Source organism: Xiphophorus hellerii, chromosome 22 (assembly GCF_003331165.1).
Source record: "Xiphophorus hellerii strain 12219 chromosome 22, Xiphophorus_hellerii-4.1, whole genome shotgun sequence".
In the NCBI taxonomy this organism is placed as follows: Eukaryota; Metazoa; Chordata; class Actinopteri; order Cyprinodontiformes; family Poeciliidae; genus Xiphophorus; species Xiphophorus hellerii.
In genome coordinates, this window is record NC_045693.1 from 13,616,671 (window position 1) to 13,629,280 (window position 12,610).

Below are 12,610 nucleotides of genomic sequence, written 5' to 3' on the forward strand. Positions count from 1 at the left end.
GTAGTTGTCTAATAATTTATGTTATACCCATCTAATTTATAGGGAGGAGTATGTAACAGAATGCCTTATGCTGGTTTCAAGAAATTCAATGTCAAGTAACATTTTCTTTACTTGAGAAAATATTTTCTTAAAATAAGATAATATATCTTACTTGTATAAGTAAAATTGGCTTGTTTTAATTAAAAATACACTAATTTTAAGATACTTGTAGGTTCACACTGGTTAGATATTTTTTCTTGTTTTGGAAAATCTTGACAAGATACATTTTCTTGTTCTGTTGGCAGATCATTTTTCTTATTTTAAGAAAATTATACCCTATTTTTGTACTTTTTTTTCTTGTTTATGAAAGGGGCCTTTTTGCAGTGTGGAAACATTATTCTATTTAAAATGCCACAAATTAATTTCAGCCTGTATGGGCTAAAAAAAAAAGGAAGCAAAGTAAGCAATGACATCTATTAATAGGAAGTCAATTATAATCAAAGGAATTCGCTTTTCCATATTTGCCTTGTGTGTAAGTTACACAAAAACATAATTAAATTGATATCTTGCAACTGTTTTTCAACTATGACTTAATCTACCAGATCTAATATGACGTATTTATACCTAATGTCACTCAATAAATTATTGAAAACCATCTTATTAAAAAATCATCATTGCAGTAACTATTCATTACTTTGATCTCTAACATAATTCCCTTGTGCAACACTATGATTGGAATAAATTAAATTAATTTCTTATTCACTGGTTAAATTTGCTGTGACAAATTTGCTGAAACTTTAAAAAGGTTCTGTGGCAAAAAATAAATAAAACAGCCATGATACCAACAGTATTTTTGAAATATTATACAATTATTGATTTTTTTTTTTTTTCATTTTCACTTTTTAAATTTAGCCTCAACATCCCTTTTTTCCCACAGGAGCAGCATCCCAACTGCTTCAATGTTGGCTATGCTTTTAGAGTAATAAGATGTTATTGGCTTTCTAGCATTTTTAAACACTCTGGCCATTTGCCCTTTGACATCATCAAAGTATTTTTAGATGCTCACTGACACATCTGCTTCTTAGACCATTCCCTGTAATGCTAAAATATGTTTCCTCATTAAAATCACTGCAGATCACCAGTTTCAGACCAGCACGTCTGGCACCAACAACCATGCTAGACCCACATTTATTCCCACCACCCCTCCTCCATTCTGATGCTCAGCATAAACTTCAACCTATGGGCTCTTTGCACCTGCCGCGCTGACGTCTGCAATTAATGTATTTATATATGAGTTTAGTAAAGGCAATCAGTGCAGTGAAACCTTCAGTGACATATAGTTCTCTTTTTAGTTAAAAATGTAAAGCAACTTTTAGTTAAAATGGTTGCATGCTGTTTTACAATCCTCTTTTATATGGTTATGTCATTGCAAACCCTTTGTTTGCTCATCATCTCAGTGGAGTAAGTTTACCCTGTGACAGACTGAGCATGTGTTTCCTGCTTGGCCAGAGAAGCCCTCCTGTAAACTAATCGCTGTCAGGGCTGCCGAGATCATACCGTCCTCATAGGTCACATTTTAGTTCTGGTCCTGGTTCAATCTGTTGCGTGTCGTCACCGTGTGTGTGTGCCCAGTTATTGCTGCTGGCATGCTAGCCCAGCGTAAGAGCCACTAAATCACTTCCTGGAGAACCCGCACCCCTGCGTGTGGGTTTTGACGGCCACTCACATTAACTGTGACCTTCCAGAAAGTGACAAATGAACCTTAATGAAACTAAAGAAAGAAAGGCTATTAAAAAATGTAAAAGTTTCCCTGCTGTTTTTCTTTTGTCTAATGACGTTTTTTGTAATGGTTTTGAGACGTTTAGCATTGTCCTCCTGCTAACATCCACATTTGTTCATGAATGCTTATATCATTACCATAATTAAAGTTCAGGCATGTGACTGAGGTGCTCCAATGACCTTAGCATGTGTATATCAAGATGGTTGATGTATGCATGAACTGTTGGGCGTGTTGCAAAGTAAAGAGTTTAATTACAGACAAACTCACAGCCCCTCCTGTCAGACGGGAAAGTGGGTGTAAATTTAGACACCCAACAGCTGCTACTGAGCCCACAGGGTGCTAAAAATGGACTACAAACATATACTGAGATCATAATATGCATCTTACACAAGAATTGGCTAAGTGAAAAATTATATGTACTGTACATATTTCAGTCAGTAGAATTTTCAGTTGTAGTTTTCCAATAATAAGTGGCACAGAATAAACAAATATAATTTAGAAATGTATAAATATTAGGTACGTGCTAATAATTTTACTTTGTTTATAATGTAATTCTGACATTAAATTGATTTATAAGAGTAACTCTGACTTTCTAAATGTATCTGAAGTGATTTTCCGCTTCAGTCCAGGCGGAAAGCCAAGTTAAGTATCAAGTGACAGTGTCTGTCACTATGTTGTCCATTTGTTTATGTGTGTAAGCCTGCGGGGCGGTAATGGTTAGTAGGTGGTAACGTGAGAAGGTAGCATTGAACGGTGTTGTAACGTAAAATAACCTAATTAGCTTGTTTCATGTTCCAGCTCTATTTGACTTTAGGGTAAAATACTGTTATAGACCTTACGTTTCCAAAGATCAACAAAGAACCAAAGCAGTTAGCTGAGATCATTCAACAGAAAACACCCGAGAGGATGGTTACTTTACATGTTTTCAAATGAGCATCTATGAAATTATATAGTTTAAAACCTTCTTACCTTTCCCACATTCTTATTCAACTGTTCTGCTCTGGATCTTCTTCATTTAAAGGGTTTTGCAACAGCCTCGGGTTCCCAAACAAAGCTTCACATCCCATCAAAGTAAGGTGCCCACTGTTCAGCTCCTATCTGAAAGAGCAATAGTGTCGGCCTGTGTTGTCCAACAGATTTCCTTTTATAGATGCCTTATATCCACAAATAGCCTGCAGACACCAGTCTGTATGCTGGGAAGCAGAAACAATGTGCAACATGCCAGGACAAACTGACAGCTCCACAGTAGCTCATTTATTTTCCTTTATGAATAACATGAGTTGTTTTTTTTACCACCCATTTGAAAACACATATTTGTGAACACTTTATAAAAACACATCAGAATAATGAACTTTTTGTTTGTTTGTCTTCAAAAATTGCAAAGTTTACATATATTTCAAACATTTGGGCTGTCCTTCCAGCTTGTCCCAAAAACCTTTTAGCTTTGTCCATGAATTTTCTATAAGATCAGAGCTTTACTATGACCACTCCAAAAAAATGGACTGCAGTATATGAAGCTTCTTTGTAACTAATTTGGAAAACACATGTGTTCAAAATGTCTTTCAGGTTCCCTCAGATCCCCACACAGATGACGAGACATGTTGAAGTCGCATCGAAGGGCCGAGGAACTGTTCGACTGTGAACAATGAAATCTCCACAAGCATTAAACTGATAGATGGATGTTTCCCCTGGCAGGTTTCAATGCATGAAGTCTTGGTCTCATCTGGAAGGATAATATTTTTTAATAACGGGTCACCGGTTTTTATGAGGTTATCTGAAAGACCTATTTGTGAACCTCACAGTGAAGATCTTTTGAAGCCGTGATTCTGTGATATTTGAAAATACCTGAGCTGACTTAATTACGAACTCACTCCAAGTGCACCTGGCTCGCCTGCAGCAAAACACCACACTTGCCTCTTCCCTCCAAATGTGATGCAGGTCATTTTTGACAAACACTTCAATCTCAATTGCATCCAACCAAATGACTTGTCTCCAAAAACAAACATGCTTTTCTCAGAGTGCATTTGTACACTGCAATGTGTGTTTTGAAGTTGTAGTGTCTTAAAAAAAAAGCATGACATCATCATTTAGGCTTTTAAAAATTGCCTGAATGAATATTAATCAAGGAGAAAGGAGGAAGCCAGAGAGGATACATGCATACTCAGGGAGAACATGCAAGCTCCATGCAGAAAGACCCCAGAAGAGAATTAATGTAACAATATTATAATATTAATAGCATTTCTAACCTGAAACAGGAAATATTTATTCTGATTTAGTGTCAGATGATACGTGAATCTCAGTTTTTAACTGTTCTAACCACAGATGCACCTTATTTCAGAAAAATACACAACAAGCCTCTTTCTTTCTCCTTTAATTGAGCCAACTACCTTATTAAAAAAAAATTATTTAGGAAATTATTTTAAATTAGCAGTAAATAAATTAAGAAAATAGTGAGTGATATTAACACTTATGACAGCTTAATGAACAAGTCACACAAAATAAACTTATATAGACTAAAGAATTTCTGAAGTTTGAGTATTGTTAAAGAAGAAGTGTTAAATGCACTTCTGTATTTGCACATCTGTTTAAACAGTATCAAATATTCTGTTTGCGTCGATGTGATCCAAATCCAAACTATTCAGCAGTCTGCTGTGACTGATATGGTGGTTTCCAATAATAAGCTCTCTGACAGCATGAGTCTAATTCTATTGCTTGGTTGTTTGTTCGTGTATCTCCGTTATCAGTGAGAGAAAGCAGACCTCTGTTCTAATCCTTCTTACTACCGTCTTCATTTCTGTCACAGCTGCTCTTGTCTGTTTTTCTTCCTGCTGGCTCTTTGCCCCTGGCTATCCACAGAGGAAACTACAATGACTTAAAGCATGGTCCTGTGCTGCCACCTGTTTGCATTTAAGCCACTTTTGGTGTTGCATATTAATAAGAAAATAGCCATATGAAGTGTAGATCAGTGGAACCCAAACTGACTATTTACCTGAGGCAAGACGTAGTAACAAAGCATGTTATGTAGAGTATTCTCTATCATCTAACCAGACCTGCAGTGACAGGAAGACAGGGAAGGAAACCCAAAGGAAAAGTAAAGATAGAATATGAGACAAAAATATGACTTTTCATGCAACTTTGATTTGAATTTTGATGTACGATGAAGGTGACTGTTGCTAAATGTTTGTCAGAAGGTTGCAAGTCCGGCTTCCTCCTGTCATATGTAAATATTCCTCATGTCCTTTGATTATAAAAGTCAAAAATGTTTTAGCAATTAAAAATCAAACAACTACACTCCAAAAAGAAGCATTATAATTACTAATATGTGTAAAAATAAACCTCGAAGTTTTTTTTAAGTAACTCTAAGTCAATAAATCTACTTATAATTCAAATGTCCAGCTAGTTTTTAGTTTTTAGGATGGAGGTTCATTACATTTTCCTGCAGACAAAGAGGAAAAATAGTTTTTTTAGTTAATGAATCCCAAGAGATGAAAAACTTCTGTTTTGCTCGCCTGTCAAGAGCAGCGCAGCGATCTGTGATAGAAACTTGAAGATGAAGAAAGATTTCATTGTATCTGATCACAGAGAGTCCAAAAAGGCTTTGAAATCAACATCAGAACGACTTCATGGAAAGAAAATTGTGTTGTTCAAAGTCCAGAACTAAACGTGACAGAAACCCTGTATAGGGGTGCGTTGAGGAGGGCGGCGAACAAGAGCTGTTCTCTCAACCTCAAACATGTTTCAAGGCAGAATGTTGGCTAGTTAAGATCTGGCATTCTAATAGACTCCAAATTAAAGACTGGATGCTAAAATTTAGATCAAACAGTAATTCAACAAAGTATAAGCTTAATGGTGTGGACACATTTACCACAGTGGTTTCAAACATTTGTTCAGTTTTCAGTTGTAATGTAAAAAATAAATGTCACAATATTTATTGACAATCTTTAAAAGGACTAATCCTGGCATTTTAACGGTCATTACACACACTTTTCAGCATGTTGGCAGAATAATCTAATGACTGGGGTTAAGGCATATATTTTGTTAACAGCAGCTCACAGAGGAAGTGTTGCATGTGCAGCAGCCCGATCAAATGGTTTAATCAGCAGACAGCCTGATCAAGTCACGAAGGGAAAAGCTCATTTCTGCATTAAAATGGGCAAGTTTTGCCAAATAACCTCTGTAAAACATTTACAGCATCAAGTTATGATAAAATATGCCAATTCCAAGTTGTCAGAATGAAAAGTTCTCATTTTAAGTTTCTGTTTAGCAAAAATATATTTGAATTGATTTAAACCCATGTGCATAATACTGACTGAGATTGTATGAAATGTAAAATATGGGAGACGTCAACTCAGTATAATTAAGTTCACCTTGGTTTAATGCCAGAGTCCTAACCAGTCTCATGACCAGGGGCTGGACTCTGTTCAGGTCTGGAGCTACCCCAGGAGGTAAAAAGCAGTAGTGGCCTTAGAGCAGCATCAAGCTTGGCTCCTAAGCTTTGTAGGTCACTGTTATACGAGACACCATCTGTGTCTTTCCTCAGGTCAGGGAACTGGCAGAGGTTTTTGTTTGTGTTTACATGCCTAGTTTTAGTTTGAAGTAAGTGACCTTTTTGGAGTCGCCAGGAAAATGATCTGCTTAGCGGCTCTACTGCTCTAGTAATAAAAATAGTCATATAATAGAAGTGCAAGAACATTCCGTCCAATCCAAACCAAGTATGTTTTCCATATGTCAAACATCTTGGCTTTAGAGCAACCTGAAATTGATGCTGTTTAATGGGTTTGCAATTGAGTCGGTGGATATGCGTTCTTACAACACTTGAAAAGGAGCTAAGTTGTCAGCTAATTGCCACCTTGTGGATTAGCTAGCAAGAGGAGCCAAGTACAGAGCAGAGGTGGCGATGTGCTGGAAGCGTCTCTACTAGTTGATCCAACTCATACTGAACTCTTGTTTGAGCTCCATGCTCTCTGGCACGGAACGGACTCAAAGCTGCATGCCAAAACTCCAAGAAAGAAAATATTGATGTGTTATGGATTTTTACTTTCTGTGCAATCAGGAAAGGAAAAAAATCACAATATATTCAGTACATTCAGGCAGCCAGCTGACCTCATTCTTTAGACACATAATGTTGCTGAACTTGGAGCAGACTAATGACAGCAGCCCAAGATGACTATGCATGATGGATATATCAATTTAATTGCCTCTCTTCTTGTCCTGATGTGCCCATCACTCTGGAAGAGGATAAATCTGGACTCATCAGATTACATGACCCTCCATTGCTCTTTGTGTTTCCTTGTAAATTTAGTATTTTCTCTGGCTAACATCATTTATTATAGATAGGCAGACAGACAGACACATTTGAGTAAATTGGAGGCACAAGTGTGGATTTATTTTAAGTCCACACCCGAAACACTGCTTTCTGATTTGACATGAAGAAAGAGGCTCAGGAAGAAGAAGGGTTCTGCATCCCAGAGCGGAGCATGTTTTGGTTTGAAATGTGTAGATTGACCCCAGAACAAAAGTGAAAGAACTTATGTCAAAGATTTTAGGTGGTGCTGAAGTAAGACTGTTGTTATCAGTATCCACAATGAAACATGTCCTCTACTGACATGAACTGAAAGGTCACCGAGGATGAAGCCTTTACTTCTAAAGGGAATCTTGCCAAATACTGAGGAAATGTATGTAAACTTCTACAATAAATCTAACATATTCTTTAAGTTCTTTCAGTATTGTGGCATTTAGCAAATAGAAATAATCTTGGTAATTTTAACAAACCTAAAAAAAGTGATTGATTTGACTCAGATTTACTTTCAGACAGTGTTTTTTTTTTTCTTTCTTCAGTGTATGTATACTCCTGGTTTCCTCAGGTTTGTATTTGACAGACAGACAGATAGACAGGACATTTTGTTTGCTTGTGCTTCAAAGTGTATTCTGAGCAAACCTGGATCTACAAAAAACAGTTTGGAATAAAACGCCATGCAGGCTTAGAGTGTATTTTTTGGTTTTCCATCAATTATTCCTGCTGCACTATGTGGACCACTTGTAACAGTGCCCTGTGTGCCTGGCACACTAATTTACACTTTACATCATTGGCAGAAAGAGTGCAACACGATATTACTTGTTGGTGTGCTGGTGTATTCTGTTTATGCATAGAGGGGGTTGTTTTTCATGTTAACAAGATGCAAGAGAGAGTAGAGATTATGCTGGTATACAGAAGAAGAGTGATGCTGGTTTAATTAATGATTAAAGATAGGAGATTGCATTACTTCTGTGGTTCTGAAAGGGCTTTGATGCAACGAAACAAGGCAGGAAATGTTTTTGCTAAGACACATAAAAACAGAAGAATGCGACACAATAAGATTAATTAGAAAACAGTCGAAAATCAACAACTAACAGTCAACCAAATATTGAATCAAGTGGAAAGCTGTCATCATGTTTTGAGCCTAGGGGAGTACACATGAGTAACAGAAACACAGCTCTAGAAGCATTGATTTCCCTTGAAAATTAGAAAAACCCTCCATCATGCAATGTGTCATTAATGTATGCAGAATTCAGCCTGACATAAGATTAATTGTCTATTTCTGTCTCTTTGATTCACAAATGTTCCTGCTGAACAAAAAAAATAAACTGAATTTCTTGAAAATGAATGCAGCATCCTTTTACTTTGGTCCAATTTTAGCCCACATTGTGTCTCTTTTTTTCTCGCCATCTTCTTTCTTTCATCTTCCCCACAGCTCCTGCCCTTTAGTCTCAAATGTGTTTCCTAATGTCAATAATCTTTACACTTTGGTCACAATAGTGGCCCCCGCTCACACTCACCTGCTACCATCTCAAGGTATTAAGACTGTGAATTATTCACTGATAATTCCCTCCTCTCTTTCTACACTGAAGCTTTTAACTTCCTGAATTGTGCAAAATTACTTCCTTCATCATCCCTGAATTCATCAATGCACACCCTGCTATTCATCTTTCCGTTTGTAAATTCTGCCAACAAACACAAACTGCCAATCTGCAATCGAAAGCTCAGGCAAAAACTTTAAATGCCTGTGCTGCTTTTTTACAGATTTAGATGTAAATTTATGTTGTGATAGAAATGTAATCTTTAGGATGTAGGAGTTTAAATCTGACCTTCTAAGAACCTGATATACTGGTAGTTGCATGAGTTGATTAAGATCTAAGAGAATTTTTTTGGTTTGGAAAATGTTTTACTATCCACAGTAAAAATAGAATAACTCCCATTTTGAACAAAAAATGTTGCGATTTGTTTCCTGCTACTTTCACTGTCACTGCTCTGAAGTACTCTAGAGAATTGGGGAGAAGAACTTTCATGAAAACAGTCAATGCCCACTATGATTAGATAAAATTTTGTTTAATTTTCTAAAGCCACTGTGGTAAACACAACTCCAGTTTTTTAAGTCTGATCCATCTGTTGGCCTACTGACTGATGGTGGACAGGGGCATCAAAATGACAGAAAGAGGACTTCATGCATCAAGATTGCATTTAAAAACAAGTTTATAGGTTTTAGGTATTTGTTTATTCAATGATAGAAGTTACAAAGCATTCATAAGAAGTTTGTTTCCCTTCTGTTGTCTCTGAAGATACCTGAGTTTAGTCTCATAAATCTTAAAAATGTGAATCGTCAAAATGAATGTATATGTTGGTTGCAAACAAATTAATAACTGTACAAACTACTTTGGTGTTCATGAAAGGTTTTATTTTTGAAAATACAGTTGCAACTCATCATTTGTTAGAACTATAAAGCGGCATTTGTTGACATTCTTTGTTATTTTTATTAGAAGCTTAAAAAAACCTCTTCTGCACCAGTACAACATAATAATGTTAGTATTCCAGTTTGAAGTTTGATGTCTACAGAGATGAAGAAAAGAAAATAGACACTCTGAAAGAAGCAGTACTGTACAATAAAATCTTTTTAAATAGACATTTTGAGTTATTGTTTTCTTTTTTGTTCAGATGAAGGGCTATTGTTAAGTTATTTAATAGCTTTTATGGATCTGATTTCATTCTTCAAAGGGTCTTTGTATCCAAGTTCTTTCTCTCTTTGCGCATTTATGCTTTATAGATTTTCCTCAAAGTCATTTTGTTGCCTTATTATCCAAGTTACATGGATTGCCTGTGTTTTGGCCCTTTGAGCAAAAGCACTTCCACTCACAGATAGAGTAGATTAATATTACGTTAAAGTTAGCCAGATTTCATACACTTTAAACTTCTTACAGTGAATACCTTCCCATTTGTCAAAGCTCTTCTTGTTTATCTTTTGCTTGTCACCTTAACTGGCCTGTGGCTTGACTTCAAAATAAGATTAATAGCAAAAATGTCTTTGTTGCAGCTTCCATCTTTTCATAATTCCTAATTTTCAGTCATTCATCCTTAGTCCACATTTAGGCTCTTTGGGGTTAAAAAAAGACTCTGTAGAGGTTCCACTCATCTCTCCAGAGACTTCTTTCAAGTTTCTCTGGCATTGAAGAGGTGTGAGAAGTGTGTAACCATACCTCTTTTTGAAATGTTTGCCAAAAGGAGAGTGCAAGAGAGGATCCCCAGGGCCTTTTCTGTCATTTCCAATTACACTTTCCACATATTTCCCAAAAAACATCTCTCCTTTGTAGTCTCTCAACCTAAGCCAATCCTGTTCTCTTATGTAGGGTCTGTCAGTAAACAGTTCTGTTGAATTTAAAGTTAATATTTAGACATGTCTCCTTAGTCACTTAGTCACTGCACCTTGGTTTGAGCACAGTTGTCCTCTTCCTGTTTATCTGATCAATGCAAAATTAATAAACACAGAAAAATTATGTTATCCAATATACTCAAATACTGATTGATAAGAAATAATTATTTTATACAGTGCTGTAAAAAAGTATTTAAAAGGGATATCAGTATCTCTCCATGTCTTACACCAAGCATGAAGTAAAACTTGACCACTTCCTGTAAACTCGTCATTATGCCTTCTTTAGTTTGCACCGCCACCATCTGGATGATGGTGGATGAAGTTATCACATTTACACAATCTAATTCTTAAGTTTATAAAATATATCATCACTTTTCCACAGTATAATTGCTATGTTGCAACAGGAAGGTGCTCAAAACCTTATATTCTTAAGTGACAGCAATACGCTTCTTATAATAGCAATATGTTCATCCCAATGTTCCTCATTCCGTTTTGGTGCCGAAGGAGAGACTACAATTTGGACTGCAGCACCTGGTACCCCCTGTGTTAATAGACTAAAGTTTTAAATATGTAATTAAGCCATTTCAACTTTAATGTCCTCCAGACAAGTTGAATAAAAAATACTTGTTTGTGGTCTTTTTTCCTTGTGAAAAACTTTATTCATCCTTTTAATAATAGAAATGTGAAGGGTAGGTTGTGTTTTTTTTTAATTGATAGAGATTATTGTTTTCTTATGTTGTGGAAGTTCAGAAATGTTTAAAGGTTTGCCCATTTTATTTGCAAAGTAAAATCTACTTTTAGAGTTTCCATTTGTGGACAAATTTGATGGATATTGGTTTATTCATTCAGGAAAGATGTAATTTGCCTGTGGCTGCAGAGTAAAAGCAAAACTAATTGACTACTTGATGTGTTCAACATAACAAATCGCTAAACCTGTAGTAGTAAAATATTTTATTTATCTAAATATTTTTGGATCAAACAAATGGTGCATCGGTGGGGAAGTTTACTTTTCAGCACAGAGTTTCTATTGTGGCTCTTTTCTGAGCCTGCTGAAACTTGTTTAAAGTTTGTTGAGCAAGATTTAGATAAGCCTGCAAAAGCATTGGGTACTGGCAGTCCTGATGGAATTGAAGGATGGGTGAATGGACAAATGTACTGCGACATTTCTGATATAAATCTGGCACAAGTAACAAGGATGATGAAGATGAAACAAGGATGGATGTTTCAGAAAGACATTTAGCTGAAACACACTGCCCAGAAAACTCTCAATTACCTTCAAAGATAGAAAATACGACTGCTATGACCCAGTCAGTCACCTGACCCGAGTCCTATAGAAAATTAGTGAAAAGGACTAAAAGTTCTAGAAGGAGCTCACAGAACCAAAGAGAGCTAAGGAGTTTGTGTGTGAGGTTCTGATTCTTGCAATTCTGCAGAATGGGTCAAAATCCCATTGAGCAATAAAGGTGGCTAATTTCTTTAAATTTAAAGATGTAATCAACACCAACAATATATTCTATATTCTAGTAAGTAGGTTCAGTACTTATGTAACTTTAGGGATATTTCTTATTCATATTTTTGCAGGTGTGAAAAAAACATCTGGAGATCATTTGATCTAAATTAAACCTTACATAATTTATTCAACGTTAGCTATTAGATTAGGTTTTATTAAACAACTAATATAAAACATCACTATCAATAACAGTGGCATGGTGGAAACTGAGATGTGGGATTTTGCACACTTGGGAATATATCTAGATAATTGTACATTCTGGTTGAATACCAGATTATTTATTATGCAAAACTAGAAATGGCAGAAGGAGGACTTTCGCTTTGCCATGACTGCATTACATTTTGAATAAGGGCACCTGATGGAAAACTAATTTTCCCGTAAAAGCTGTGCTCCTCCCCCTTGAATCATCTCCCTGACTTACAGAAAGGCGTCCTGAGACATTTCCCCAGAGAGAGCCTGACCTTCCATTAATTGACTCTAAATTAGATTGTGACAATACAAGAGCTTTCCAACAAGACTGTGTCCTCAGAGGAGTTTCACCCAACAGCTGTTGTTGCACAGCATCACATGGAAGAAGCATTTTTATCTTACCAATTGCAAACCTACAGGGGGTTGATATGTAGTTCAAGAACTTGTGGATAATAGTCAGTGATCTGCAGT

At 36.2% G+C, this 12,610-nt stretch overlaps 1 protein-coding gene across 2 annotated transcripts in view; it reads right to left on the minus strand.

The window, feature by feature from the left end:
- The window catches only part of mlip (muscular LMNA-interacting protein), a 30,842-nt gene extending 27,964 nt beyond the window's left edge, over positions 1-2,878 (minus strand). For both annotated transcript variants that reach the window (XM_032553840.1, XM_032553839.1), the window contains exon 1: positions 2,729-2,878. The gene's annotated coding sequence lies outside the window, so the exon portion shown is untranslated. The remainder of the gene's footprint in view (positions 1-2,728) is intronic.
- Between the last annotated feature and the right edge of the window lie 9,732 nt (positions 2,879-12,610).